We start from the raw sequence: 24995 nt of genomic DNA on the forward strand, positions 1-24995 counted from the left end.
AACCTCACTTGAAGCGACAGCCACCGAGGCAGATGCTGAGGCCGCCGAATAGTTGCGTCTTAGAAGGGAGTCCACTTTCCTGTCAAGGGGGTCCTGAAGGTTACTGCCATCATCTGCAGGAACTAGAACCCTCTTGGACAGCTTGTTAACAGCCATATCCACCTTTGGCGGTGGCATCCAGGATTCCGACTCAGCTTCTGATAGAGGAAACATCAGCTTGAACCTCCGGGTAACAACAGCAGGCTTGTCTGGGTGCTTCCACTCGGCTTTCATCAGTTTCCTAAGTGTATCGTCCACTTTGAAAACCAAAGGTCCTCTAGAGGTGGATGTAGAGGCTTCCCCTTAATCAACATCCTGATCCCTTGATCGGATGGATCTAAGCAATCTCTGCGTCTTTTCCGCAGGAAAAAGAGGCGGAGAGATCACTTCCTCTACTGACTGTTCCGACTGATTGCCCACGGACATAACGGAATACTCCACGACAGACGGAGGACCAGACTCGGTCCTAGACCTCTTAGGGGCAAAGGAATTCTTGATCTCGTTGATAGAATTTCCCATGAATTCCTTCATCCAGATGAACATGTCCTGGACTGTAGGTTCAGCTGGATTAGCGGGTGGACGACATCCAGGACACCTGTTGTATTCATAGGAATCAGGCAGTGGAGTACCACAGTCAGCGCAAGTTAGATGGCGCTTCTTTGAAGCAGACTTGCGACTACCAGCATGTGTATCACTCGACGGAGGAGTGGACATAGTTCTGGAATTAAAACAATAGGTTAGAAAAGACACCAGAACTGTTACCATTGCAGCGCAAATGGAAAAAGAGTACCTATTGAAAAATAGACAAGCTCTTTTACAAAACCCAAGAACAGCAGAAATAGCAGCAATGTGGCCTAAGGGAGGAGGCCTTGTATGGGGGTCTAATTAAGTCTTTAATTACTTGGGCGGAATAAAAAATTCCACCCTCCTGCCAGCTTCACAGGGGCAGAACACCCCACTTGTGCTGCTGGTTAGGACGTAAGGGAATGTATATTTCAGTCATGACTGAGGGTATTTTTGCTGCGTTTTAGAAAAATGGTGGACTTGCAGAGCCCTAGTCGCCAGAAAACAGTATAATTATGATGTCCTAGGTGTAAGGACACAAAAGCTCTACTTTGCTTACATGGGAAATCCCAATTCTGCGATTGCCAAAAATTACAAGCTCTACAGAAACAGAAGGGGATGTAGCTCAGTGGTAGAGCGCATGCTTCTGCTTTCTGTTTTCTGTTTTGAAAGCAGGAAAAGACACCTTTAAAAGAAACAAGCCAAAGGATACAGGTATACCTTGCAGAAATGCTTAAAAAACTAAACTTCTACGCAAATGGGAGGAAGGAGTACGTATATTCCAATCATGAGTGAGGGTGTTTTTGCTGCATTTTAGAAACATTGTGGACTTGCACAGCCATGGTCATCAGAAAACAGTATAATTATGATGTCTTATGGGTATGGACACAAAAGCTCTACATTGCTTACATTGGAAATCCCGATTCTGCGATTGCCAAAAATTCAAAGTTCTAAAGAAGTGCAAGGGGGTGTAGCTCAGTGGTAGAGTGCATGCTTTGCATGTATGAGGCCCCGGGCTCAATCCCCAGCATCTCCAGCTTTTGTAAGAGATATTTATAGATGAACTTGCACAAGGTGCTTGGAAACTGATGTTTTGTTAGCTGGTTTAGTGAATTGTGTCTTGCGGCATACAATCGAAGCTGACAAAGCACTGTATCATGGGGGTGTAGCTCAGTGGTAGAGCGCATGCTTCGCATGTATGAGGCCTCGGGTTCAATCCCTGGCATCTCCACCTTTTGAAAGAAGGAAAAGACATCTTTAAAAGAAACAAAAAAAAAGGATACAGGTATACATAGTAGAAATACTTAAAAAATATACCAGTACACAAATGGGAGGAAGGAGAATGTATATTTCAGTCATGACTGAGGGTATTTTTGCTGCATTTTAGAAAAATTGTGGACTTCCAGAGCCCTAGTCGCCAGAAAACAGTATAATTATGATGTCCTAGGTGTAAGGACACAAAAGCTCTACATTGCTTACATGGGAAATCCCAATTCTGCGATTGCCAAAAATTCCAAGTTCTACAGAAACGGAAGGGGATGTAGCTCAGTGGTAGAGCGCATGCTTCTACTTTCTTCTTTCCTGCTTTCTGTTTTGAAAGCCGGAAAAGACACCTTTAAAAGAAACAAGCCAACTTTTGAAAGCAGGAAAAGACACCTTTAAAAGAAACAAGCAAAAGGATACAGGTATACGTAGTAGAAATACTTAAAAAATATATCAGTACACAAATTGGAGGAAGGAGAATGTATATTTCAGTCATGACTGATGGTATTTTTGCTGCGTTTTAGAAAAATTGTGGACTTGCAGATGCCTAGTCGCCAGAAAACAGTATAATTATGATGTCCTAGGTGTAAGGACACATAAGCTATACATAAAAATTCTAATTTTTACAGGAATGCAAGGGGGTGTTGCTCAGTGGTAGAGCGCATGCTTTGCATGTATGAGGCCCCGGGTTCAATCCCCGGCATCTCCAGCTTTTGTAAGAGATATTTATAGATGAACTTGCACAAGGTGCTTGGAAATTGATGTTTTGTCAATCGTGTCTTGCGACATGCAATCGAAGCTGACAAAGCATTGCATCATGGGGATGTAGTTCATGTAGTTCATGCTTCACATGAATGAGGCCCCAGGTTCAATCCCTGGCATCTCCAACCTTTGAAAGACACCTTAAAAGGATACAGGTATACGTAGTAGAAATACTTAAAAAATATACCAGTACACAAATGGGAGGAAGGAGAATGTATATTTCAGTCATGACTGAGGGTATCTCCAACCTTTGAAAGACACCTTAAAAGGATACAGGCATATGTAGTCGAAATACTTAAAAAATATACCAGTACACAAATGGGAGGAAGGAGAATGTATATTTCAGTCATGACTGAGGGTATTTTTGCTGCGTTTTAGAAAAATTGTGGACTTGCAGAGCCCTACTCGCCAGAATACAGTATAATTATGATGTCCTAGGTGTAAGGACACAAAAGCTCTACATTGCTTACATGGGAAATCCCGATTCTGCGATTGCCAAAAATTCAAAGTTCTACAGAAACGGAAGGGGATGTAGCTCAGTTGTAGAGCACATGCTTCTACTTTCTGCTTTGCTGCTTTCTGTTTTGAAAGCAGGAAAAGACACCTTTAAAAGAAACAAGCCAACTTTTGAAAGCAGGAAAAGACACCTTTAACCCCTTCAGGACGGAGCCCATTTTGGCCTTAAGGACCGGAGCGTTTTTTGCACATCTGACCACTGTCACTTTAAACATTAATAACTCTGGAATGCTTTTAGTTATCATTCTGATTCCGAGATTATTTTTTCGTGACATATTCTACTTTAACATAGTGGTAAATTTTTGTCGATACTTGCATCCTTTCTTGGTGAAAAATCCGTAAATTTGATGAAAAATTTGAAAATTTAGCATTTTTCTAACTTTGAAGCTCTCTGCTTGTAAGGAAAATGAATATTACGAATACATTTTTTTTGGTTCACATATACAATATGTCTACTTTATGTTTGCATCATAAAATTGACGTGTTTTTACTTTTGGAAGACACCAGAGGGCTTCAACGGTCAGCAGCAATTTTCCGATTTTTCACAAAATTTTCAAACTCAGTATTTTTCAGGGACCAGTTCAGGTTTGAAGTGGATTTGAAGGGTCTTCATATTAGAAATACCCCATAAATGACCCCATTATAAAAACTACACCCCTAAAGTATTCAAAATGACATTCAGTCAGCGTTTTAACCCTTTAGGTGTTTCACACGAATAGCAGCAAAGTGAAGGAGAAAATTCACAATCTTCATTTTTTACACTCACATGTTCTTGTAGACCCAATTTTTAAATTTTTACAAGGGGTAAAAGGACAAAATTTTTACTTTTATTTGTAGCCCAATTTCTCTCGAGTAAGCACATACCTCATATGTCTATGTAAAGTGTTCGGCGGGCGCAGTAGAGGGCTCAGAAGGGAAGGAGCGACAAGGGGATTTTGGAGAGTACGTTTTTCTGAAATGGTTTTTGGGGGGCATGTTACCTTTAGGAAGCCCTTATGGTGCCAGAACAGCAAAAAAACCCCACATGGCATACCATTTTGGAAACTAGACCCCTCGGGGAATGTAACATGGGATAAAGTGAACCTTAATACCCCACAGGTGTTTCACGACTTTTGCAAATGTAAAAAAAAAAAAAAAATTTTACCTAAAATGCTTGTTTTCCCAAAAACTTTTTATTTTTAAAAAGGGTAATAGCAGAAAATACCCCTAAAAATTTGAAGCCCAATTTCTCCCGATTCAGAAAACACCCCATGTGGGGGTGAAAAGTGCTCTGCTGGCGCACTACAGGTCTCGGAAGAGAAGGAGTCACATTTGGCTTTTTGAACGCAAATTTTTCGCTTGGGGCATGCCGCATTTAGGAAGCCCCTATGGTGCCAGGATAGCAAAAAAAACCCCACATGGCATACCATTTCGGAAACTAGACCCCTCGGGGAACGTAACAAGGGGTTAAGTGAACCTTTATACCCCACAGGTGTTTCACGACTTTTGCATATGTAAAAAAAAAAATTTTTTTTTACCTAAAATGCTTGTTTTCCCAAAAATTTTACATTTTTAAAAAGGGTAAAAGCAGAAAATACCCCCCAAAATTTGTAACACAATTTCTCCCGAGTACGGCGATACCCCATATGTGACCCTAAACTGTTGCCTTGAAATACGACAGGGCTCCAAAGTGAGAGTGCCATGTGCATTTGAGGCCTAAATTAGGGATTGCATAGGGGTGGACATAGGGGTATTCTACGCCAGTGATTCCCAAACAGGGTGCCTCCAGCTGTCGCAAAACTCCCAGCATGCCTGGACAGTCATTGGCTGTCCGACAATACTGGGAGTTGTTTTGCAACAGCTGGAGGCTCCGTTCTGGAAACAGTGGCGTACCAGACGTTTTTCATTTTTATTGGGGAGGGGGGCTGTGTAGGGGTATGTGTATATGTAGTGTTTTTTACTTTTTATTTTATTTTTTGTTAGTGTAGTGTAGTGTTTTTAGGGTACAGTCGCACGGGCGGGGGTTCACAGTAGTTTCTCGCTGGCAATTTGAGCTGCAGCAGAAAGTTTGCGGCAGCTCAAATTTGCAGCCAGATACTTACTGTAATCCTCCGCCCATGTGAGTGTACCCTGTACGTTCACATTGGGGGGGACATCCAGCTGTTGCATAACTACAACTCCCAGCATGCCCGTTGGCTGTCGGTGACTGCTGAGAGTTGCAGTTTTGCAACAACTGTAGGCACACTGGTTATGTATCACTGAGTTTGTGACCTAACTCAGTGTTTCACAACCAGTGTGCCTCCAGCTGTTGCAAAACTACAACTCCCAGCATGTACGGTGCATGGTGTATGGTGACTGCTGAGAGTTGTAGTTTGCAACAGCTGGAGGCACACCGGTCGTAAAACACTGAGTTAGGTAAAAAAAAACTCTGAGTTTCACAACCAGTGTGCCTTCAGCTGTTGCAAAACTACAACTCTCAGCAGTCACCAACAGCCAACGGGCATGCTGGGAGTTGTAGTTATGCAACCAGCAGATGCATCACTACAACTCCCAGCATGCACTTTAGCTGTTTGTGCAAGCTGGGAGTTGTAGTTAGACAACAGCTGAAGGTACACTTTTCCATAGAAAGAATGTGCCTCCAGCTGTTGCAAAACCATAAGTCCCAGCATGCCCATAAGGGAATGCTGGGAGTTGTAGTGGTCTGCCTCCTGCTGTTGCATAACTACAGCTCCCAGCATGCCCTTTTTGCATGCTGGGAGCTGTTGCTAAGCAACAGCAGGAGGCTGTCACTCACCTTCAACGATCCAGACGCTACAGGTCAGTCCCGCCGCCGCAGCTGCTCCTGGGGCCCCGATCCCAACAGGGGTGCCGGGGATCGGGGTCCCCAGCACCCGGGGTGCACGTCCCGCACCCGCTCACGTCCTCCAGAAGAGGGGCGGAGCGGGTGCGGGAGTGACACCCGCAGCAGGCGCCCTGATTGGTCGGCCGGTAATCCGGCCGACGAATCAGGGCGATCGTGAGGTGGCACCAGTGCCACCTCACCCCTGCAGGCTCTGTCTGTTCGGGGCCGTCAGAGACGGCCCCGAACAGCCAGTAATTCCGGGTCACCGGGTCACTGGAGACCCGATTGACCCGGAATCGCCGCTGATCGCTGGACTGAATTGTCCAGCGATCTGCGGCGATCGCCGACATGGGGGGGCATAATGACCCCCCTGGGCGATATGCCGGGATGCCTGCTGAACGATTTCAGCAGGCATCCGGCTCCGGTCCCCAACCGGCTAGCGGTGGGGGCCGGAATTCCCACGGGCGTATGGATACGCCCTCGGTCCTTAAGGACTCGGGATTCAGGGCGTATCCATACGCCCTATGTCCTGAAGAGGTTAAAAGAAACAAACAAAAGGATACAGGTATACGTAGTAGAAATATTTAAAAAATATATCAGTACACAAATTGGAGGAAGGAGAATGTATATTTCAGTCATGACTGAGGGTATTTTTGCTGCGTTTTAGAAAAATTGTGGACTTGCAGATGCCTAGTCGCCAGAAAACAGTATAATTATGATGTCCTAGGTCTGAGGACACAAAAGCTCTACATAAAAATTCTAATTTTTACAGGAATGCAAGGGGGTGTTGCTCAGTGGTAGAGCGCATGCTTTGCATGTATGAGACCCCGGGTTCAATCCCCGGCATCTCCAACTTTTGTAAGAGATATTTATAGATGAACTTGCACAAGGTGCTTGGAAATTGATGTTTTGTTAGCTGGTTTTGTCAATCGTGTCTTGTGGCATACAATCGAAGCTGACAAAGCACTGCATCATGGGGATGTAGTTCAGTGGAAGAGCGCATGCTTCACATGAGTGAGGCCCCAGGTTCAATCCCTGGCATCTCCAACCTTGGAAAGACACCTTAAAAGGATACAGGTATATGTAGTAGAAATACTTAAAAAATATACCAGTACACAAATGGGAGGGATGAGAATGTATATTTCAGTCATGAATGAGGGTATTTTTGTTGCGTTTTAGAAAAATTGTGGACTTGCAGAGCCCTAGTCGCCAGAAAACAGTATAATTATGATGTCCTAGGAGTAAGGACACAAAACTCTACATTGCTTACATGGGAAATCCCAATTTTGCGATTGCCAAAAATTCCAAGTTCTACAGAAACGGAAGGGGATGTAGCTCAGTGGTAGAGCGCATGCTTCTACTTTCTGCCTTCCTGCTTTCTGTTTTGAAAGCAGGAAAAGACACCTTTAAAAGAAACAAGCCAAACGATACAGGTCTACCTTGCAGAAATGCTTAAAAAATAAACTTCTACGCAAATGGGAGGAAGGAGTACGTATATTCCAATCACGAGTGAGGATGTTTTTGCTGCATTTTAGAAACATTGTGGACTTGCACAGCCATGGTCATCAGAAAACAGTATAATGATGATGTCTTATGGGTATGGGCACAAAAGCTCTACATTGCTTACATGGGAAATCCCGATTCTGCGATTGCCCAAAATTCAAAGTTCTAAAGAAGCGCAAGGGGGTGTAGCTCAGTGGTAGAGTGCATGCTTTGCATGTATGAGGCCACGGGTTCAATCCCCGGCATCTACAGCTTTTGTAAGAGATATTTATAGATGAACTTGCACAAGGTGCTTGGAAACTGATGTTTTGTTAGCTGGTTTAGTCAATCGTGTCTTGCGGCATACAATCGAAGCTGACAAAGCACTGCGTCATGGGGGTGTAGCTCAGTGGTAGAGCGCATGCTTCGCAAGCATGAGGCCCCGGATTCAATCCCCGGCATCTCCAACTTTTGAAAGCAGAAATACACACCTTTAAAAGAAACAAACAAAAGGATACAGGTATACGTAGTAGAAATACTTAAAAAATATACCAGTACACAAATGGGAGGAAGGAGAATGTATATTTCAGTCATGACTGAGGGTATTTTTGCTGCGTTTTAGAAAAATTGTGGACTTGCAGAGCCCTAGTCGCCAGAAAACAGTATAATTATGATGTCCTAGGTGTAAGGACACAAAAGCTCTAGATGGACTTGATGGACGTATGTCTTTTTTCAACCATACTAACTATGTAACTATGTAACTATGCTGACATGAGAAATCCCAATTCTGCGATTGCCTAAAATTCCAAGTTCTACAGAAACGGAAGGGGATGTAGCTCAGTGGTAGAGCGCATGCTTCTACTTTCTGCTTTCCTGCTTTCTGTTTTGAAAGCAGGAAAAGACACCTTTAAAAGAAACAAGCCAAAGGATACAGGTATACCTTGCAGAAATGCTTAAAAAATAAACTTCTACGCAAATGGGAGGAAGGAGTACGTATATTCCAATCATGAGTGAGGGTGTTTTTGCTGCATTTTAGAAACATTGTGGACTTGCACAGCCATGGTCATCAGAAAACAGTATAATTATGATGTCTTATGGGTATGGACACAAAAGCTCTACATTGCTTACATGGGAAATCCCGATTCTGCGATTGCCAAAAATTCAAAGTGTTAAAGAAGTGCAAGGGGGTGTAGCTCAGTTGTAGAGCGCATGCTTTGCATGTATGAGGCCCTGGGCTCATTCCCTGGCATCTACAGCATTTGTAAGAGATATTTATAGATGAACTTGCACAAGGTGCTTGGAAACTGATGTTTTGTTAGCTGGTTTAGTCAATTGTGTCTTACGGCATACAATCGAAGCTGACAAAGCACTGTATCATGGGGGTGTAGCTCAGTGGTAGATTGCATGTTTCTCGTGTATGAGGCCCCGCGTTCAATCCCCGGCATCTCCACCTTTTGAAAGCAGAAATACCGATTCTGCGATTGCCAAAATCCAAAGTTCTAAAGAAGTGCAAGGGGATGTAGCTCAGTGGTAGAGCGCATGCCTTGCATGCATGAGGCCCCAGGCTCAATCCCCGGCATCTCCAGCCTTTGTAAGAGATATTTATAGATGAACTTGTACAAGGTAATTGGAAACTGATGTTTTGTTAGCTGGTTTAGTCAATTGTGTCTTGCGGCATACAATCGAAGCTGACAAAGCACTGTATCATGGGGGTGTAGCTCAGTGGTAGAGCGCATGCTTCTGCTTTCTGTTTTGAAAGCAGGAAAAGACACCTTTAAAAGAAACAAGCCAAAGGATACAGGTATACCTTGCAGGAATGCTTAAAAAATAAACTTCTACGCAAATGGGAGGAAGGAGTACGTATATTCCAATCATGAGTGAGGGTGTTTTTGCTGCATTTTAGAAACATTGTGGACTTGCACAGCCATGGTCATCAGAAAACAGTATAATTATGATGTCTTATGGGTATGGACACAAAAGCTCTACATTGCTTACATGGGAAATCCCGATTCTGCGATTGCCCAAAATTCAACGTTCTAAAGAAGCGCAAGGGGTTGTAGCTCAGTGGTAGAGCGCATGCTTTGCATGTATGAGGCCCCGGGTTCAATCCCTGGCATCTCCAGCTTTTGTAAGAGATATTTATAGATGAACTTGCACAAGGTGCTTGGAAACTGACGTTTTGTTAGCTGGTTTAGTCAATTGTGTCTTGCGGCATACAATCGAAGCTGACAAAGTACTGCATCATGGGCGTGTAGCTCAGTGGTAGAGTGCATGCTTCGCATGTATGAGGCCCCGGGTTCAATTCCCAGCATCTCCAACATTTGAAAGCAGAAAAAGACACCTTTAAAAGAAACAAACAAAAGGATACAGGTATACGTAGTAGAAATACTTAAAAAAATATACCAGTTCACAAATGGGAGAAAGGAAAATGTATATTTCAGTCATGACTGAGGATATTTTTGCTGCGTTTTAGAAAAATTGTGGACTTAAAGAGCCCTAGTCGCCAGAAAACAGTATAATTATGATGTCCTAGGTGTAAGGACACAAAAGCTTTGCTTACATGGGAAATCCCAATTCTGCGATTGCCAAAAAATTCCAAGTTCTACAGAAACAGAAGGGGATGTAGCTCAGTGGTAGAGCGCATGCTTCTGCTTTCTGTTTTGAAAGCAGGAAAAGACACCTTTAGAAGAAACAAGCCAAAGGATACAGGTTCCTTTGGCTTGTTTGGCTTGCAGAAATGCTTAAAAAATAAATTTCTACGCAAATGGGAGGAAGAAGTACGTATATTTCAATCATGAGTGAGGGTGTTTTTCCTGCATTTTAGAAACAATGTGGAGTTGCAGAGCCCTAGTCGCCAGAAAACAGTATAATTATGATGTTCTAGGTGTAAGGACACAAAAGCTCTACTTTGCTTACATTGGAAATCCCAATTCTGCGATTGCCAAAAATTCCAAGTTCTACAGAAACGGAAGGGGATGTAGCTCAGTGGTAGAGCGCATGCTTCTGCTTTCTGTTTTGAATGGAGGAAAAGACACCTTTAAAAGAAACAAGCCAAAGGATACAGGTTCCTTTGGCTTGTTTGGCTTGCAGAAATGCTTAAAAAATAAATTTCTACGCAAATGGGAGGAAGGAGTACGTATATTTCAATCATGAGTGAGGGTGTTTTTGCTGCATTTTAGAAACATTGTGGACTTGCACAGCCATGGTCATCAGAAAACAGTATAATTATGATGTCTTATGGTTATGGACACAAAAGCTCTACATTGCTTACATGGGAAATCCCGATTCTGCGATTGGCAAAAATTCAAAGTGTTAAAGATGTGCAAGGGGGTGTAGCTCAGTGGTAGAGCGCATGCTTTGCATGTATGAGGCCCTGGGCTCAATTCCCGGCATCTCCAACTTTTGTAAGAGATATTTATAGATGAACTTGCACAAGGTGCTTGGAAACCGATGTTTTGTTAGCTGGTTTAGTCAATTGTGTCTTGAGGCATACAATCGAAGCTGACAAAGTATTGCATCATCGGGGTGTAGCTCAGTGGTAGAGTACATGCTTTGCATGCATGAGGCCCCGGGTTCAATCCCCGGCATCTCCAACTTTTGAAAGCAGAAAAAGACACCTTTAAAAGAAACAAACAAAAAGATACAGGTATACGTAGTAGAAATACTTAAAAAATATACCAGTTCACAAATGGTAGGAAGGAGAATGTATATTTCAGTGATGACTGAGGGTATTTTTGCTGCGTTTTAGAAAAATTGTGGACTTGCAGAGCCCTAGTCGCCAGAAAACAGTATAATTATGGTGTCCTAGGTGAAAGGACACAAAAGCTCTACTTTGCTTACATGGGAAATCCCAATTCTGCGATTGCCAAAAAATTCCAAGTTCTACAGAAACGGAAGGAGATGTAGCTCAGTGGTAGAGCGCATGCTTCTGCTTTCTGTTTTGAAAGCAGGAAAAGACACCTTTAAAAGAAACAAGCCAAAGGATGCAGGTATACCTTGCAGGAATGCTTAAAAAATAAACTTCTACGCAAATGGGAGGAAGGAGTACGTATATTCCAATCATGAGTGAGGGTGTTTTTGCTGCATTTTAGAAACATTGTGGACTTGCAGAGCCCTAGTCACCAGAAAACAGTATAATTATGATGTCCTAGGTGTAAGGACACAAAAGCTCTACATTGCTTACATGAGAAATCCCAATTCTGCGATTGCCAAAAATTGCAAGTTCTACAGAAACGGAAGGGGATGTAGCTCAGTGGTAGAGCGCATGCTTCTGCTTTCCTGCTTTCGGTTTTGAAAGCAGGAAAAGACACCTTTAGAAGAAACAAGCCAAAGGATACAGGTATACCTTGCAGAAATGCTTAAAAAATAAACTTCTACGCAAATGGGAGGAAGAAGTACGTATATTCCAATCATGAGTGAGGGTGTTTTTGCTGCATTTTAGAAACATTGTGGACTTGCACAGCCATGGTCATCAGAAAACAGTATAATTATGATGTCTTATGGGTATGGACACAAAAGCTCTACATTGGTTACATGGGAAATCCCGATTCTGCGATTGCCCAAAATTCAAAGTTCTAAAGAAGCGCAAGGGGGTGTAGCTCAGTGGTAGAGCGCATGCTTTGCATGTATGAGGCCCCGGGTTCAATCCCCGGCATCTCCAGCTTTTGTGAGAGATATTTATAGATGAACTTGCACAAAGTGCTTGAAAACTGTTGTTTTGTTAGCTGGTTTAGTCAATTGTGTCTTGCGGCATACAATCGAAGCTGACAAAGCACAGTATCATGGGGGTGTAGCTCAGTGGTAGAGTGCATGCTTCGCATGTATGAGGCCCCGGGTTCAATCCCCGGCATCTCCAACCTTTGTAAGAGATATTTATAGATGAACTTGCACAAGGTGCTTGGAAACTGATGTTTTGTTAGCTGGTTTAGTCAATTGTGTCTTGCGGCATACAATCGAAGCTGACAAAGCACTGTATCATGGGGGTGTAGCTCAGTGGTAGAGCGCATGCTTCGCATGTATGAGGCCCCAGGTTCAATCCCCGGCATCTCCAACCTTTGAAGCATAAAAAGACACCTTTAAAAGAAACAAACAAAAGGATACAGGTATACGTAGTAGAAATACTTAAAAAATATACCAGTTCACAAATGGGAGAAAGGAGAATGTAAATTTCAGTCATGACTGAGGGTAATTTTGCTGCGTTTTAGAAAAATTTGAGTTTTGAAAGCAGGAAAAGACACCTTTAAAAGAAACAAGCCAAAGGATACAAGTATACCTTGCAGAAATGCTTAAAAAATAAACTTCTACGCAAATGGGAGGAAGGAGTACGTATATTCCAATCATGAGTGAGGGTGTTTTTGCTGCATTTTAGAAACATTGTGGACTTGCACAGCCATGGTCATCAGAAAACAGTATAATTATGATGTCTTATGGGTATGGACACAAAAGCTCTACATTGCTTACATGGGAAATCCCGATTCTGCGATTGCCCAAAATTAAAAGTTCTAAAGAAGCGCAAGGGGGTGTAGCTCAGTGGTAGAGCACATGCTTTGCATGTATGAGGCCCCGGGTTAAATCACCAGCATCTCCAGCTTTTGTGAGAGATATTTATAGATGAACTTGCACAAGGTGCTTGGAAACTGATGTTTTGTTAGCTGGTTTAGTCAATTGTGTCTTGCGGCATACAATCGAAGCTGACAAAGCACTGTATCATGGGGGTGTAGCTCAGTGGTAGAGCGCATGTATGAGGCCCCAGGTTCAATCCCAGCTCAGTGGTAGAGCGCATGCTTCACATGTATAAGGCCCCAGGTTCAATCACCGGCATCTCCAACCTTTGAAGCAGAAAAAGACACCTTTAAAAGAAACAAACAAAAGGATACAGGTATACTTTGTAGAAATAATTAAAAAATATACCAGTTCACGAATGGGAGAAAGGAGAATGTATATTTCAGTCATGACTGAGGGTAATTTTGCTGCGTTTAAGAAAAATTTGAGTTTTGAAAGCAGGAAAAGACACCTTTAAAAGAAACAAGCCAAAGGATACAAGTACACCTTGCAGAAATGCTTAAAAAATAAACTTCTACGCAAATGGGAGGAAGGAGTACGTATATTCCAATCATGAGTGAGGGTGTTTTTGCTGCATTTTAGAAACATTGTGGACTTGCACAGCCATGGTCATCAGAAAACGGTATAATTATGATGTCTTATGGGTATGGACACAAAAGCTCTACATTGCTTACATGGGAAATCCCGATTCTGCGATTGCCCAAAATTCAAGGTTCTAAAGAAGCGCAAGGGGGTGTAGCTCAGTGGTAGAGCGCATGCTTTGCATGTATGAGGCCCCGGGTTCAATCCCCGGCATCTCCAGCTTTTGTGAGAGATATTTATAGATGAACTTGCACAAGGTGCTTGGAAACTGATGTTTTTTTAGCTGGTTTAGTCAATTGTGTCTTGCGGCATACAATCGAAGCTGACAAAGCACTGTATCATGGGGGTGTAGCTCAGTGGTAGAGCACATGCTTCGCATGTATGAGGCCCCGGGTTCAATCCCCGGCATCTCCAACCTTTGAAGCAGAAAAAGACACCTTTAAAAGAAACAAACAAAAGGATACAGGTATACGTAGTAGAAATACTTAAAAAATATACCAGTTCACAAATGGGAGAAAGGAGAATGTATATTTCAGTCATGACTGAGGGTATTTTTGCTGCGTTTTAGAAAAATTGTGGACTTGCAGAGCCCTAGTCGCCAGAAAACAGTATAATTATGATGTCCTAGGTGTAAGGACACAAAAGCTCTACTTTGCTTACATGGGAAATCCCAATTCTGCGATTGCCAAAAAATTCCAAGTTCTATAGAAACGGAAGGGGATGTAGCTCAGTGGTAGAGCGCATGCTTCTGCTTTCTGTTTTGAAAGCAGGAAAAGACACCTTTAAAAGAAACAAGCCAAAGGATACAAGTATACCTTGCAGAAATGCTTAAAAAATAAACTTCTACGCAAATGGGAGGAAGGAGTACGTATATTCCAATCATGAGTGAGGGTGTTTTTGCTGCATTTTAGAAACATTGTGGACTTGCACAGCCATGGTCATCAGAAAACAGTATAATTATGATGTCTTATGGGTATGGACACAAAAGCTCTACATTGCTTACATGGGAAATCCCGATTCTGCGATTGCCCAAAATTCAAAGTTATAAAGAAGTGCAAGTGGATGTAGCTCAGTGGTAGAGCGCATGCTTTGCATGTATGAGGCCCCGGGTTCAATCCCCGGCATCTCCAACTTTTGTAAGAGATATTTATAGATGAACTTGCACAAGGTGCTTGGAAACTGATGTTTTGTTACCTGGTTTAGTCAATTGTGTCTTGCGGCATACAATCGAAGCTGACAAAGCACTGTATCATGGGGGTGTAGCTCAGTGGTAGAGCGCATGCTTCGCATGTATGAGGCCCCAGGTTCAATCCCCGGCATCTCCAACCTTTGAAGCATAAAAAGACACCTTTAAAAGAAACAAACAAAAGGATACAGGTATACGTAGTAGAAATACTTAAAAAATATACCAGTTCACGAATGGGAGAAAGGAGAATGTATATTTCAGTCATGACTGAGGGTAATTTTGCTGCGTTTTAGAAAAATTTGAGTTTTGAAAGCAGGAAAAGACACCTTTAAAAGAAACAAGCCAAAGGATACAAGTATACCTTGCAGAAATGCTTAAAAAATAAACTTCTACGCAAATGGGAGGAAGGAGTACGTATATTCCAATCATGAGTGAGCGTGTTTTTGCTGCATTTTAGAAACATTGTGGACTTGCACAGCCATGGTCATCAGAAAACAGTATAATTATGATGTCTTATGGGTATGGACACAAAAGCTCTACATTGCTTACATGGGAAATCCCGATTCTGCGATTGCCCAAAATTCAAGGTTCTAAAGAAGCACAAGGGGGTGTAGCTCAGTGGTAGAGCGCATGCTTTGCATGTATGAGGCCCCGGGTTCAATCCCCGGCATCTCCAGCTTTTGTGAGAGATATTTATAGATGAACTTGCACAAGGTGCTTGGAAACTGATGTTTTGTTAGCTGGTTTAGTCAATTGTGTCTTGTGGCATACAATCGAAGCTGACAAAGCACTGTATCATGGGGGTGTAGCTCAGTGGTAGAGCGCATGCTTCGCATGTATGAGGCCCCGGGTTCAATCCCTGGCATCTCCAACTTTTGAAGCAGAAAAAGACACCTTTAAAAGAAACAAACAAAAGGATACAGGTATACGTAGTAGAAATACTTAAAAAATATACCAGTTCACAAATGGCAGAAAGGAGAATGTATATTTCAGTCATGACTGAGGGTGTTTTTGCTGCGTTTTAGAAAAATTGTGGACTTGCAGAGCCCTAGTCGCCAGAAAACAGTATAATTATGATGTCCTAGGTGTAAGGACACAAAAGCTCTACTTTGCTTACATGGGAAATCCCAATTCTGCTATTGCCAAAAAATTCCAAGTTCTATAGAAACGGAAGGGGATGTAGCTCAGTGGTAGAGCGCATGCTTCTGCTTTCTGTTTTGAAAGCAGGAAAAGACACCTTTAAAAGAAACAAGCCAAAGGATACAAGTATACCTTGCAGAAATGCTTAAAAAATAAACTTCTACGCAAATGGGAGGAAGGAGTACGTATATTCCAATCATGAGTGAGGGTGTTTTTGCTGCATTTTAGAAACATTGTGGACTTGCACAGCCATGGTCATCAGAAAACAGTATAATTATGATGTCTTATGGGTATGGACACAAAAGCTCTACATTGCTTACATGGGAAATCCCGATTTTGCGATTGCCCAAAATTCAAGGTTCTAAAGAAGCACAAGGGGGTGTAGCTCAGTGGTAGAACGCATGCTTTGCATGTATGAGGCCCCGGGTTCAATCCCCGGCATCTCCAGCTTTTGTGAGAGATATTTACAGATGAACTTGCACAAGGTGCTTGGAAACTGATGTTTTGTTAGCTGGTTTAGTCAATTGTGTCTTGCGGCATACAATCGAAGCTGACAAAGCACTGTATCAAGGGGGTGTAGCTAAGTGGTAGAGCGCATGCTTCGCATGTATGAGGCCCCGGGTTCAATCCCCGGCATCTCCAACCTTTGAAGCAGAAAAAGACACCTTTAAAAGAAACAAACAAAAGGATACAGGTATACGTAGTAGAATTACTTAAAAAATATACCAGTTCACAAATGGGAGAAAGGAGAATGTATATTTCAGTCATGACTGAGGGTATTTTTGCTGCGTTTTAGAAAAATTGTGGACTTGCAGAGCCCTAGTCGCCAGAAAACAGTATAATTATGATGTCCTAGGTGTAAGGACACAAAAGCTCTACTTTGCTTACATGGGAAATCCCAATTCTGCGATTGCCAAAAAATTCCTAGTTCTACAGAAACGGAAGGGGATGTAGCTCAGTGGTAGAGCGCATGCTTCTGCTTTCTGTTTTGAAAGCAGGAAAAGACACCTTTAAAAGAAACAAGCCAAAGGATACAAGTATACCTTGCAGAAATGCTTAAAAAATAAACTTCTACGCAAATGGGAGGAAGTATATTCCAATCATGAGTGAGGATGTTTTTGCTGCATTTTAGAAACATTGTGGACTTGCACAGCCATGGTCATCAGAAAACAGTATAATTATGATGTCTTATGGGTATGGACACAAAAGCTCTACATTGGTTACATGGGAAATCCCGATTCTGCGATTGCCCAAAATTCAAAGTTCTAAAGAAGCACAAGGGGGTGTAGCTCAGTGGTCGAGTGCATGCTTTGCATGTATGAGGCCCCGGGTTCAATCCCCGGCACCTCCAACTTTTGTAAGAGATATTTATAGATGAACTTGCACAAGGTGCTTGGAAACTGATGTTTTGTTAGCTGGTTTAGTCAATTGTGTCTTGCGGCATACAATCGAAGCTGACAAAGCACTGTATCATGGGGGTGTAGCTCAGTGGTAGAGCGCATGTATGAGGCCCCGGGTTCAATCCCCGGCATCTCCAGCTTTTGTGAGAGATATTTATAGATGAACTTGCACAAGGTGCTTGGAAACTGTTGTTTTGTTAGCTGGTTTAGTCAATTGTGTCTTGCGGCATACAATCGAAGCTGACAAAGCACAGTATCATGGGGGTGTAGCTCAGTGGTATATGGGGATGTATAAGGCCCCAGGTTCAATCCCCGGCATCTCCAACCTTTGAAGCAGAAAAAGACACCTTTAAAAGAAGCAAACAAAAGGATACAGGTATACGTAGTAGAAATACTTAAAAAATATACCAGTTCACGAATGGGAGAAAGGAGAATGTATATTTCAGTCATGACAGAGGGTAATTTTGCTGCGTTTTAGAAAAATTTGAGTTTTGAAAGCAGGAAAAGACACCTTTAAAAGAAACAAGCCAAAGGATACAAGTATACCTTGCAGAAATGCTTAAAAAATAAACTTCTACGCAAATGGGAGGAAGGAGTACGTATATTCCAATCATGAGTGAGGGTGTTTTTGCTGCATTTTAGAAACATTGTGGACTTGCACAGCCATGGTCATCAGAAAACAGTATAATTATGATGTCTTATGGGTATGGACACAAAAGCTCTACATTGCTTACATGGGAAATCCCGATTTTGCGATTGCCCAAAATTCAAGGTTCTAAAGAAGCACAAGGGGGTGTAGCTCAGTGGTAGAGCGCATGCTTTGCATGTATGAGGCCCCGGGTTCAATCCCCGGCATCTCCAGCTTTTGTGAGAGATATTTACAGATGAACTTGCACAAGGTGCTTGGAAACTGATGTTTTGTTAGCTGGTTTAGTCAATTGTGTCTTGCGGCATACAATCGAAGCTGACAAAGCACTGTATCAAGGGGGTGTAGCTCAGGGGTAGAGCGCATGCTTCGCATGTATGAGGCCCCGGGTTCAATCCCCGGCATCCCCAACCTTTGAAGCAAAAAAAGACACCTTTAAAAGAAACAAACAAAAGGATACAGGTATACATAGTAGAAATACTTAAAAAATATACCAGTTCACAAATGGGAGAAAGGAGAATGTATATTTCAGTCATGACTGAGGGTATTTTTGCTGCGTTTTAGAAAAATTGTGGACTTGCAGAGCCCTAGTCGCCAGAAAACAGTATAATTATGATGTCCTAAGTGTAAGGACACAAAAGCTCTACTTTGCTTACATGGGAAATCCCAATTCTGCGATTGCCAAAAAATTCCAAGTTCTATAGAAACGGAAGGGGATGTAGCTCAGTGGTAGAGCGCATGCTTCTGCTTTCTGTTTTGAAAGCAGGAAAAGACACCTTTAAAAGAAAAAAGCCAAAGGATACAAGTATACCTTGCAGAAATGCTTAAAAAATAAACTTCTACGCAAATGGGAGGAAGGAGTACGTATATTCCAATCATGAGTGAGGGTGTTTTTGCTGCATTTTAGAAACATTGTGGACTTGCACAGCCATGGTCATCAGAAAACAGTATAATTATGATGTCTTATGGGTATGGACACAAAAGCTCTACATTGCTTACATGGGAAATCCCGATTCTGCGATTGCCCAAAATTCAAAGTTCTAAAGAAGCGCAAGGGGGTGTAGCTCAGTGGTAGAGCGCATGCTTTGCATGTATGAGGCCCCGGGTTCAATCCCCGGCATCTCCAGCTTTTGTGAGAGATATTTATAGATGAACTTGCACAAGGTGCTTGGAAACTAATGTTTTGTTAGCTGGTTTAGTCAATTGTCTCTTGCGGCATACAATCGAAGCTGACAAAGCACAGTATCATGGGGGTGTAGCTCAGTGGTAGAGCGCATGCTTCGCATGTATGAGGCCCCGGGTTCAATCCCCGGCATCTCCAACTTTTGTAAGAGATATTTATAGATGAACTTGCACAAGGTGCTTGGAAACTGATGTTTTGTTAGCTGGTTTAGTCAATTGTGTCTTGCGGCATACAATCAAAGCTGACAAAGCACTGTATCATGGGGGTGTAGCTCAGTGGTAGAGCGCATGCGTATGAGGCCCCAGGTTCAATCCCCGGCATCTCCAACCTTTGAAGCAGAAAAAGACACCTTTAAAAGAAACAAACAAAAGGATACAGGTATACGTAGTAGAAATACTTAAAAAATATACCAGTTCACAAATGGGAGAAAGGAGAATGTATATTTCAGTCATGACTGAGGGTAAGTTTGCTGCGTTTTAGAAAAATTTGAGTTTTGAAAGCAGGAAAAGACACCTTTAAAAGAAACAAGCCAAAGGATACAAGTATACCTTGCAGAAATGCTTAAAAAATAAACTTCTACGCAAATGGGAGGAAGGAGTACGTATATTCCAATCATGAGTGAGGTTGTTTTTGCTGCATTTTAGAAACATTGTGGACTTGCACAGCCATGGTCATCAGAAAACAGTATAATTATGATGTCTTATGGGTATGGACACAAAAGCTCTACATTGCTTACATGGGAAATCCCAATTCTGCGATTGCCAAAAAATTCCTAGTTCTACAGAAACGGAAGGGGATGTAGCTCAGTGGTAGAGCGCATGCTTCTGCTTTCTATTTTGAAAGCAGGAAAAGACACCTTTAAAAGAAACAAGCCAAAGGATACAAGTATACCTTGCAGAAATGCTTAAAAAATAAACTTCTACGCAAATGGGAGGAAGGAGTACGTATATTCCAATCATGAGTGAGGGTGTTTTTGCTGCATTTTAGAAACATTGTGGACTTGCACAGCCATGGTCATCAGAAAACAGTATAATTATGATGTCTTATGGGTATGGACACAAAAGCTCTACATTGGTTACATGGGAAATCCCGATTCTGCGATTGCCCAAAATTCAAAGTTCTAAAGAAGCGCAAGCGGGTGTAGCTCAGTGGTAGAGCGCATGCTTTGCATGTATGAGGCCCCGGGTTCAATCCCCGGCATCTCCAACTTTTGTAAGAGATATTTATAGATGAACTTGCACAAGGTGCTTGGAAACTGATGTTTTGTTAGCTGGTTTAGTCAATTGTGTCTTGCGGCATACAATCAAAGCTGACAAAGCACTGTATCATGGGGGTGTAGCTCAGTGGTAGAGCGCATGCTTCGCATGTATGAGGCCCCAGGTTCAATCCCTGGCATCTCCAACCTTTGAAGCAGAAAAAGACACCTTTAAAAGAAACAAACAAAAGGATACAGGTATACGTAGTAGAAATACTTAAAAAATATACCAGTTCACAAATGGGAGAAAGGAGAATGTATATTTCAGTCATGACTGAGGGTACTTTTGCTGCGTTTTAGAAAAATTGTGGACTTGCAGAGCCCTAGTCGCCAGAAAACAGTATAATTATGATGTCCTAGGTGTAAGGACACAAAAGCTCTACTTTGCTTACATGGGAAATCCCAATTCTGCGATTGCCAAAAAATTCCTAGTTCTACAGAAACGGAAGGGGATGTAGCTCAGTGGTAGAGTGCATGCTTCTGCTTTCTGTTTTGAAAGCAGGAAAAGACACCTTTAAAAGAAACAAACCAAAGGATACAAGTATACCTTGCAGAAATGCTTAAAAAATAAACTTCTACGCAAATGGGAGGAAGGAGTACGTATATTCCAATCATGAGTGAGGGTGTTTTTGCTGCATTTTAGAAACATTGTGGACTTGCACAGCCATGGTCATCAGAAAACAGTATAATTATGATGTCTTATGGGTATGGACACAAAAGCTCTACATTGGTTAAATGGGAAATCCCGATTCTGCGTTTGCCCAAAATTCAAGGTTCTAAAGAAGCGCAAGGGGGTGTAGCTCAGTGGTAGAGCGCATGCTTTGCATGTATGAGGCCCCGGGTTCAATCCCCGGCATCTCCAGCTTTTGTGAGAGATATTTATAGATGAACTTGCACAAGGTGCTTGGAAACTGATGTTTTGTTAGCTGGTTTAGTCAATTGTGTCTTGTGGCATACAATCGAAGCTGACAAAGCACTGTATCATGGGGGTGTAGCTCAGTGGTAGAGCGCATGCTTCACATGTATGAGGCCCCAGGTTCAATCCCAAGCATCTCCAACGTTTGAAGCAGAAAAAGACACCTTTAAAAGAAACAAACAAAAGGATACAGGTATACGTAGTAGAAATACTTAAAAAATATACCAGTTCACGAATGGGAGAAAGGAGAATGTATATTTCAGTCAGGACTGAGGGTAATTTTGCTGCGTTTTAGAAAAATTTGAGTTTTTAAAGCAGGAAAAGACACCTTTAAAAGAAACAAGCCAAAGGATACAAGTATACCTTGCAGAAATGCTTAAAAAATAAACTTCTACGCAAATGGGAGGAAGGAGTACGTATATTCCAATCATGAGTGAGGGTGTTTTTGCTGCATTTTAGAAACATTGTGGACTTGCACAGCCATGGTCATCAGAAAACAGTATAATTATGATGTCTTATGGGTATGGACACAAAAGCTCTACATTGCTTACATGGGAAATCCCAATTCTGCGATTGCCAAAAAATTCCTAGTTCTACAGAAACGGAAGGGGATGTAGCTCAGTGGTAGAGCGCATGCTTCTGCTTTCTGTTTTGAAAGCAGGAAAAGACACCTTTAAAAGAAACAAGCCAAAGGATACAAGTATACCTTGCAGAAATGCTTAAAAAATAAACTTCTACGCAAATGGGAGGAAGGAGTACGTATATTCCAATCATGAGTGAGGGTGTTTTTGCTGCATTTTAGAAACATTGTGGACTTGCACAGCCATGGTCATCAGAAAACAGTATAATTATGATGTCTTATGGGTATGGACACAAAAGCTCTACATTGGTTACATGGGAAATCCCGATTCTGCGATTGCCCAAAATTCAAAGTTCTAAAGAAGCGCAAGGGGGTGTAGCTCAGTGGTAGAGCGCATGCTTTGCATGTTTGAGGCCCCGGGTTCAATCCCCGGCATCTCCAACTTTTGTAAGAGATATTTATAGATGAACTTGCACAAGGTGCTTGGAAACTGATGTTTTGTTAGCTGGTTTAGTCAATTGTGTCTTGCGGCATACAATCAAAGCTGACAAAGCACTGTATCATGGGGGTGTAGCTCAGTGGTAGAGCGCATGCTTCGCATGTATGAGGCCCCAGGTTCAATCCCTGGCATCTCCAACTTTTGAAGCAGAAAAAGACACCTTTAAAAGAAACCAACAAAAGGATACAGGTATACGTAGTAGAAATACTTAAAAAATATACCAGTTCACAAATGGGAGAAAGGAGAATGTATATTTCAGTCATGACTGAGGGTACTTTTGCTGCGTTTTAGAAAAATTGTGGACTTGCAGAGCCCTAGTCGCCAGAAAACAGTATAATTATGATGTCCTAGGTGTAAGGACACAAAAGCTCTACTTTGCTTACATGGGAAATCCCAATTCTGCGATTGCCAAAAAATTCCTAGTTCTACAGAAACGGAAGGGGATGTAGCTCAGTGGTAGAGCGCATGCTTCTGCTTTCTGTTTTGAAAGCAGGAAAAGACACCTTTAAAAGAAACAAGCCAAAGGATACAAGTATACCTTGCAGAAATGCTTAAAAAATAAACTTCTACGCAAATGGGAGGAAGTGAACTGGTATATTCCAATCATGAGTGAGGGTGTTTTTGCTGCATTTTAGAAACATTGTGGACTTGCACAGCCATGGTCATCAGAAAACAGTATAATTATGATGTCTTATGGGTATGGACACAAAAGCTCTACATTGCTTACATGGGAAATCCCAATTCTGCGATTGCCAAAAAATTCCTAGTTCTACAGAAACGGAAGGGGATGTAGCTCAGTGGTAGAGCGCATGCTTCTGCTTTCTGTTTTGAAAGCAGGAAAAGACACCTTTAAAAGAAACAAGCCAAAGGATACAAGTATACCTTGCAGAAATGCTTAAAAAATAAACTTCTACGCAAATGGGAGAAAGGAGTACGTATATTCCAATCATGAGTGAGGGTGTTTTTGCTGCATTTTAGAAACATTGTGGACTTGCACAGCCATGGTCATCAGAAAACAGTATAATTATGATGTCTTATGGGTATGGACACAAAAGCTCTACATTGGTTACATGGGAAATCCCGATTCTGCGATTGCCCAAAATTCAAAGTTCTAAAGAAGCGCAAGGGGGTGTAGCTCAGTGGTAGAGCGCATGCTTTGTAGTATGAGGCCCCGGGTTCAATCCCCGGCATCTCCAACTTTTGTAAGAGATATTTATAGATGAACTTGCACAAGGTGCTTGGAAACTGATGTTTTGTTAGCTGGTTTAGTCAATTGTGTCTTGCGGCATACAATCAAAGCTGACAAAGCACTGTATCATGGGGGTGTAGCTCAGTGGTAGAGCGCATGCTTCGCATGTATGAGGCCCCGGGCTCAATCCCTGGCATCTCCAACTTTTGAAGCAGAAAAAGACACCTTTAAAAGAAACAAACAAAAGGATACAGGTATACGTAGTAGAAATACTTAAAAAATATACCAGTTCACAAATGGGAGAAAGGAGAATGTATATTTCAGTCATGACTGAGGGTACTTTTGCTGCGTTTTAGAAAAATTGTGGACTTGCAGAGCCCTAGTCGCCAGAAAACAGTATAATTATGATGTCCTAGGTGTAAGGACACAAAAGCTCTACTTTGCTTACATGGGAAATCCCAATTCTGCGAATGCCAAAAAATTCCTAGTTCTACAGAAATGGAAGGGGATGTAGCTCAGTGGTACAGCGCATGCTTCTGCTTTCTGTTTTGAAAGCAGGAAAAGACACCTTTAAAAGAAACAAGCCAAAGGATACAAGTATACCTTGCAGAAATGCTTAAAAAATAAACTTCTACGCAAATGGGAGGAAGGAGTACCTATATTCCAATCATGAGTGAGGGTGTTTTTGCTGCATTTTAGAAACATTGTGGACTTGCACAGCCATGGTCATCAGAAAACAGTATAATTATGATGTCTTATGGGTATGGACACAAAAGCTCTACATTGGTTACATGGGAAATCCCGATTCTGCGATTGCCCAAAATTCAAGGTTCTAAAGAAGCGCAAGGGGGTGTAGCTCAGTGGTAGAGCGCATGCTTTGCATGTATGAGGCCCCGGGTTCAATCCCCGGCATCTCCAGCTTTTGTGAGAGATATTTATAGATGAACTTGCACAAGGTGCTTGGAAACTGATGTTTTGTTACCTGGTTTAGTCAATTGTGTCTTGTGGCATACAATCGAAGCTGACAAAGCACTGTATCATGGGGGTGTAGCTCAGTGGTAGAGCGCATGCTTCGCATGTATGAGGCCCCGGGTTCAATCCCTGGCATCTCCAACTTTTGAAGCAGAAAAAGACACCTTTAAAAGAAACAAACAAAAGGATACAGGTATACGTAGTAGAAATACTTAAAAAATATACCAGTTCACGAATGGGAGAAAGGAGAATGTATATTTCAGTCATGACTGAGTGTACTTTTGCTGCATTTTAGAAAAATTGTGGACTTGCAGAGCCCTAGTCGCCAGAAAACAGTATAATTATGATGTCCTAGGTGTAAGGACACAAAAGCTCTACTTTGCTTACATGGGAAATCCCAATTCTGCGATTGCCAAAAAATTCCTAGTTCTACAGAAA

At 42.1% G+C, this 24995-nt stretch overlaps 34 non-coding genes across 34 annotated transcripts; all 34 read left to right on the forward strand.

Annotated features, from left to right (window-relative positions):
- The first annotated feature begins 1567 nt into the window (after positions 1 to 1567).
- Positions 1568 to 1639, forward strand: TRNAA-UGC (transfer RNA alanine (anticodon UGC)). The gene has a single exon. It is a non-coding gene; the product is annotated as a tRNA-Ala (tRNA).
- A 123-nt stretch (positions 1640 to 1762) lies between these two features.
- Positions 1763 to 1834, forward strand: TRNAA-CGC (transfer RNA alanine (anticodon CGC)). The gene has a single exon. It is a non-coding gene; the product is annotated as a tRNA-Ala (tRNA).
- Positions 1835 to 2503: 669 nt separating this feature from the next.
- On the forward strand, positions 2504 to 2575 carry TRNAA-UGC (transfer RNA alanine (anticodon UGC)). The gene has a single exon. It is a non-coding gene; the product is annotated as a tRNA-Ala (tRNA).
- Positions 2576 to 6745: 4170 nt separating this feature from the next.
- Positions 6746 to 6817, forward strand: TRNAA-UGC (transfer RNA alanine (anticodon UGC)). Its single transcript has one exon. It is a non-coding gene; the product is annotated as a tRNA-Ala (tRNA).
- Positions 6818 to 7647: 830 nt separating this feature from the next.
- TRNAA-UGC (transfer RNA alanine (anticodon UGC)) lies at positions 7648 to 7719 on the forward strand. Its single transcript has one exon. It is a non-coding gene; the product is annotated as a tRNA-Ala (tRNA).
- Positions 7720 to 7842: 123 nt separating this feature from the next.
- On the forward strand, positions 7843 to 7914 carry TRNAA-CGC (transfer RNA alanine (anticodon CGC)). Its single transcript has one exon. It is a non-coding gene; the product is annotated as a tRNA-Ala (tRNA).
- Positions 7915 to 8960: 1046 nt separating this feature from the next.
- On the forward strand, positions 8961 to 9032 carry TRNAA-UGC (transfer RNA alanine (anticodon UGC)). Its single transcript has one exon. It is a non-coding gene; the product is annotated as a tRNA-Ala (tRNA).
- Positions 9033 to 9497: 465 nt separating this feature from the next.
- On the forward strand, positions 9498 to 9569 carry TRNAA-UGC (transfer RNA alanine (anticodon UGC)). The gene has a single exon. It is a non-coding gene; the product is annotated as a tRNA-Ala (tRNA).
- Positions 9570 to 9692: 123 nt separating this feature from the next.
- Positions 9693 to 9764, forward strand: TRNAA-CGC (transfer RNA alanine (anticodon CGC)). The gene has a single exon. It is a non-coding gene; the product is annotated as a tRNA-Ala (tRNA).
- Positions 9765 to 10773: 1009 nt separating this feature from the next.
- TRNAA-UGC (transfer RNA alanine (anticodon UGC)) lies at positions 10774 to 10845 on the forward strand. Its single transcript has one exon. It is a non-coding gene; the product is annotated as a tRNA-Ala (tRNA).
- Positions 10846 to 12035: 1190 nt separating this feature from the next.
- TRNAA-UGC (transfer RNA alanine (anticodon UGC)) lies at positions 12036 to 12107 on the forward strand. Its single transcript has one exon. It is a non-coding gene; the product is annotated as a tRNA-Ala (tRNA).
- Positions 12108 to 12230: 123 nt separating this feature from the next.
- On the forward strand, positions 12231 to 12302 carry TRNAA-CGC (transfer RNA alanine (anticodon CGC)). Its single transcript has one exon. It is a non-coding gene; the product is annotated as a tRNA-Ala (tRNA).
- Positions 12303 to 12425: 123 nt separating this feature from the next.
- On the forward strand, positions 12426 to 12497 carry TRNAA-CGC (transfer RNA alanine (anticodon CGC)). Its single transcript has one exon. It is a non-coding gene; the product is annotated as a tRNA-Ala (tRNA).
- Positions 12498 to 13738: 1241 nt separating this feature from the next.
- Positions 13739 to 13810, forward strand: TRNAA-UGC (transfer RNA alanine (anticodon UGC)). Its single transcript has one exon. It is a non-coding gene; the product is annotated as a tRNA-Ala (tRNA).
- Positions 13811 to 13933: 123 nt separating this feature from the next.
- Positions 13934 to 14005, forward strand: TRNAA-CGC (transfer RNA alanine (anticodon CGC)). Its single transcript has one exon. It is a non-coding gene; the product is annotated as a tRNA-Ala (tRNA).
- A 644-nt stretch (positions 14006 to 14649) lies between these two features.
- On the forward strand, positions 14650 to 14721 carry TRNAA-UGC (transfer RNA alanine (anticodon UGC)). The gene has a single exon. It is a non-coding gene; the product is annotated as a tRNA-Ala (tRNA).
- A 123-nt stretch (positions 14722 to 14844) lies between these two features.
- TRNAA-CGC (transfer RNA alanine (anticodon CGC)) lies at positions 14845 to 14916 on the forward strand. The gene has a single exon. It is a non-coding gene; the product is annotated as a tRNA-Ala (tRNA).
- Positions 14917 to 15381: 465 nt separating this feature from the next.
- Positions 15382 to 15453, forward strand: TRNAA-UGC (transfer RNA alanine (anticodon UGC)). Its single transcript has one exon. It is a non-coding gene; the product is annotated as a tRNA-Ala (tRNA).
- A 123-nt stretch (positions 15454 to 15576) lies between these two features.
- Positions 15577 to 15648, forward strand: TRNAA-CGC (transfer RNA alanine (anticodon CGC)). Its single transcript has one exon. It is a non-coding gene; the product is annotated as a tRNA-Ala (tRNA).
- Positions 15649 to 16292: 644 nt separating this feature from the next.
- TRNAA-UGC (transfer RNA alanine (anticodon UGC)) lies at positions 16293 to 16364 on the forward strand. Its single transcript has one exon. It is a non-coding gene; the product is annotated as a tRNA-Ala (tRNA).
- A 123-nt stretch (positions 16365 to 16487) lies between these two features.
- Positions 16488 to 16559, forward strand: TRNAA-CGC (transfer RNA alanine (anticodon CGC)). Its single transcript has one exon. It is a non-coding gene; the product is annotated as a tRNA-Ala (tRNA).
- Positions 16560 to 17196: 637 nt separating this feature from the next.
- On the forward strand, positions 17197 to 17268 carry TRNAA-UGC (transfer RNA alanine (anticodon UGC)). Its single transcript has one exon. It is a non-coding gene; the product is annotated as a tRNA-Ala (tRNA).
- Positions 17269 to 18106: 838 nt separating this feature from the next.
- TRNAA-UGC (transfer RNA alanine (anticodon UGC)) lies at positions 18107 to 18178 on the forward strand. Its single transcript has one exon. It is a non-coding gene; the product is annotated as a tRNA-Ala (tRNA).
- A 123-nt stretch (positions 18179 to 18301) lies between these two features.
- Positions 18302 to 18373, forward strand: TRNAA-CGC (transfer RNA alanine (anticodon CGC)). Its single transcript has one exon. It is a non-coding gene; the product is annotated as a tRNA-Ala (tRNA).
- A 644-nt stretch (positions 18374 to 19017) lies between these two features.
- Positions 19018 to 19089, forward strand: TRNAA-UGC (transfer RNA alanine (anticodon UGC)). Its single transcript has one exon. It is a non-coding gene; the product is annotated as a tRNA-Ala (tRNA).
- A 123-nt stretch (positions 19090 to 19212) lies between these two features.
- On the forward strand, positions 19213 to 19284 carry TRNAA-CGC (transfer RNA alanine (anticodon CGC)). Its single transcript has one exon. It is a non-coding gene; the product is annotated as a tRNA-Ala (tRNA).
- A 996-nt stretch (positions 19285 to 20280) lies between these two features.
- TRNAA-UGC (transfer RNA alanine (anticodon UGC)) lies at positions 20281 to 20352 on the forward strand. The gene has a single exon. It is a non-coding gene; the product is annotated as a tRNA-Ala (tRNA).
- A 123-nt stretch (positions 20353 to 20475) lies between these two features.
- On the forward strand, positions 20476 to 20547 carry TRNAA-CGC (transfer RNA alanine (anticodon CGC)). Its single transcript has one exon. It is a non-coding gene; the product is annotated as a tRNA-Ala (tRNA).
- A 644-nt stretch (positions 20548 to 21191) lies between these two features.
- TRNAA-UGC (transfer RNA alanine (anticodon UGC)) lies at positions 21192 to 21263 on the forward strand. Its single transcript has one exon. It is a non-coding gene; the product is annotated as a tRNA-Ala (tRNA).
- A 1003-nt stretch (positions 21264 to 22266) lies between these two features.
- On the forward strand, positions 22267 to 22338 carry TRNAA-UGC (transfer RNA alanine (anticodon UGC)). The gene has a single exon. It is a non-coding gene; the product is annotated as a tRNA-Ala (tRNA).
- Positions 22339 to 22461: 123 nt separating this feature from the next.
- Positions 22462 to 22533, forward strand: TRNAA-CGC (transfer RNA alanine (anticodon CGC)). The gene has a single exon. It is a non-coding gene; the product is annotated as a tRNA-Ala (tRNA).
- Positions 22534 to 23715: 1182 nt separating this feature from the next.
- Positions 23716 to 23787, forward strand: TRNAA-CGC (transfer RNA alanine (anticodon CGC)). Its single transcript has one exon. It is a non-coding gene; the product is annotated as a tRNA-Ala (tRNA).
- Positions 23788 to 24431: 644 nt separating this feature from the next.
- Positions 24432 to 24503, forward strand: TRNAA-UGC (transfer RNA alanine (anticodon UGC)). Its single transcript has one exon. It is a non-coding gene; the product is annotated as a tRNA-Ala (tRNA).
- A 123-nt stretch (positions 24504 to 24626) lies between these two features.
- Positions 24627 to 24698, forward strand: TRNAA-CGC (transfer RNA alanine (anticodon CGC)). The gene has a single exon. It is a non-coding gene; the product is annotated as a tRNA-Ala (tRNA).
- The last annotated feature ends 297 nt before the right edge of the window (positions 24699 to 24995 follow it).

The sequence above is a fragment of the Hyla sarda genome, chromosome 3, assembly GCF_029499605.1.
Source record: "Hyla sarda isolate aHylSar1 chromosome 3, aHylSar1.hap1, whole genome shotgun sequence".
Lineage (NCBI taxonomy): Eukaryota > Metazoa > Chordata > Amphibia > Anura > Hylidae > Hyla > Hyla sarda.